The 3,032-nt window shown below is 36.2% G+C and overlaps 1 pseudogene across 1 annotated transcript; it reads right to left on the reverse strand.

Annotated features, from left to right (window-relative positions):
* Nucleotides 1-203: 203 nt before the first annotated feature.
* LOC308639448 (small ribosomal subunit protein eS8-like) lies at nt 204-887 on the reverse strand (annotated as a pseudogene). The gene has a single exon. The product of its transcript is annotated as a small ribosomal subunit protein eS8-like (transcript).
* Nucleotides 888-3,032: the final 2,145 nt, after the last annotated feature.

Genomic DNA, 3,032 nt, shown 5'->3' on the forward strand with positions numbered 1-3,032 from the left:
TGTTGAATAGCTCATGTAATGTATTGAAGAGTACAATATAGGTGAAAAACATAATGTTTGTATGCGTATTTTTACCTTCATGAAGTAAAAAATTTGTTAGCTGAACCATCATAACTCAGGGAGAATCATTATACAGAAAATCCTTAGAAATGGACTAAACTGACTGTTTAGAACTAATTGAGTTCAGAAAGTTTTTTTTTTTTTTAAGAACAATAAACACCTTTATTACATGAGCTAAAACAGGAGGGAGGAGGGCTCATTTGCTTTTCTAAACTTTGATTTTTTTTTCTCAGATAAAACTCCAACTCCTTGCCTTCTAGCGCATAGCCGTTTGCTTGGCCACAGAGTCCTGGTCTTGATGCAATGCAGGCAAGAAGCTTGCCCTGCTGGAACTGCTTCTCCAGAAGAGTGCTGATTTTAGCATTCTTCTTCCTTTCATCTTATTTCTTCTGAATATTCATTGATCACTTTTTGTTTGAAATTTCTTCCTCCTCAGGATTCAGCTTGCTCCACTTCTTGCAGCCCAGGGGAAGTGCATAGTGGGATTCCTACCACCGTTGGTAGGGTGTGATATCAATAACCACGAAGCAGTTCTTCACCAGGATCTTGGTGTGGACCAGCTCATTACTGGACACATTGTAGACAACATCAATGATTACTGTTTTGCAAGTGTAACACTCAGAGCCCCAGGAGAAATTCCCCACATTCAGGCTCAAAGCCCAGTACTTCTTGTTGCCTCTTCCCACTGGGAAAGTGTGTATGTGGTGGGGGCAAATCTTAGTGTTGGCAGCATGATGTCCCAATTCACACTTCCTTTTCTTGTGGTAGGGCTTTCTCTTGCCCCCAGTCTTGTGGCACTTGTGCCAGTTGTCCCGAGACATACCCATCGCTCAGTGCCGGCTGGAACGAGCAAGTTCTGAAAGGTTGAAACATGCAAAATCAATATGAAAAAAAAATCAATTGTACTTGTATACACCATAGCAATGAACAATCCAAAAAAACAAGGAAATGTTTCCATTTATAATAGTGTAAAAAAGAGCAAAAAAACACTGGAGAAAGGATAGACTTTTTAACAAATGGTTCTGGGAAAACTGGATACCCATATGTAGAAAAATGAAACTAGGTCTCTATCTCTCATCCTATGAAAAAGTCAAATTGAAGTGGATCACAGACCTAGGAATTATATCAGAAACACTGCAAATGCTAGAGGAAAATAGGATTAACACTCCAACGTATAAGCACAGGCACCAACTTCCTTAACAAGACCCCTAAAACTCAAGAAATAGTTTTATAGAATCAATAAGTGGGATGGCAACAAATTAAAAAAACTTCTTCACAGCAAAGGAAATGATTAAGAGCTTGAAGAGAGTATATATATATTTTTTGAGAGAGAAAGAATATTTTAATATTTATTTTTAGTTTTCGGTGGACACAACATCTTTATTTTATTTTTATGTGGTGCTGAGGATCGAACCCAGTGCCCCACACATGCCAGGCAAGCGCGCTACCACTTGAGCCACATCCCCACCAGCCCAAAGAGAGTATATATAATGGGAAAAAATCTTCACTAGTTCCTCTTGACAGAAGATTAAAATCCAGAATACATAAATAAATCAACAAATTTAAAATCACAAAACAAATAACTGATCAATAATTGGGCAAATAGGGGTTGAGATTGTGGCTCAGTGGTAGAACATTCGCCTACCATGCATGAGGCCCTGGGTTCGATCCTCAGCACCACATAAATGTAAAGATATTGTGTCCACCTAAAACTAAAAAATAAATATTAAAATAATAATAATAATAATAATAATAATAATTGGGCAAATAAACTAAACAGACATTTCTCAAAAGAAGAAATGTACATAGCCAACAAATATATGAAAAATGTTCAACATCCTTAGCAGTCAGAGAGATGCAAATCAGAACTACACTGAGATTACACAGTAGAAAAGGTGAGTGGGGGGAGGAAGGAGCGAATTTGGAGGGCCCAGGAACTGAAATAGAGTAAATTATATTCCATGCATGTATGATTTTGTCAGAATGAACCCAACTATTATGTACAACTCTAATGTACCAATGAAAGCTCAATATAAATCAAAACTACAGTGAGATTTCATCTCACACCAGTTAGAATGGCAATAATAAAAACACAATAACAATGCTGGCAAGGATGTGGGGAGAAACATACACTCCTACATTTTTGATGGTACTGCAAATTGGTATAATCACTTTGGAAAGCTGTATGGAGATTCCTCAGAAGACTAGGAGCAGACCTACCACTCAGCCATTTCACTCCTTGTTATTTAGCCAGAAGAACTAAAATTGGTACATGTATACCAAAATTTATAGAAGTGCAATTCACAATAGCCAAGTTTTGGAATCAGCCTAGGTGCCCATCAACAGAGGAACAAAGAACATGTGATATATATATATATATATAGATATAGATATAGATATAGATATAGATATAGATATAGATATATGGAGTTTACTCAGCGATAAAGAAGAATGAAATTATATTATTTGTTGATAGATGGAGGGAACAGGATAACATCATACTAAGTGAAATAAGCCATACAGAGATAATCAAAGATTGAATATTTTCTTTTATATGCAGAAGCTCGAGAGAAATAAGGAATTTAGGAAAGTGACTTCATGAAAATAGAGGAAAATACAGTGTAGCAGAGGAAGGAGAGGATGGATGGAAAAGGGAGGAATTGCAGAATGAAATGGACCAAACTGTGCTATGGGCATTATGAACATATCACAATGAATTCCACTTCTATGTACAAATATAACGCACCAATTAAAACTTAAATTGATAGAAGGAAGACCAATAGGGTTGGGGAAGGATGGAAGGGAGAAGAAGAGAGAAGGGGGTAGTTCAGAGGACTGAATTGGAGCAAATCCTGTTACATGAATATGTCAAAATAAAAAAATAAATTAAAAAATTGTATCATAAAAAGCAAAGTTCTTTTAAAAGAGAAAAATACTTAGAAATAAATTTGGCAAAGGAAGACCAAAATTAA

Source organism: Spermophilus citellus (assembly GCF_964194105.1).
Source record: "Spermophilus citellus genome assembly, chromosome: X".
NCBI classification, from domain to species: domain Eukaryota; kingdom Metazoa; phylum Chordata; class Mammalia; order Rodentia; family Sciuridae; genus Spermophilus; species Spermophilus citellus.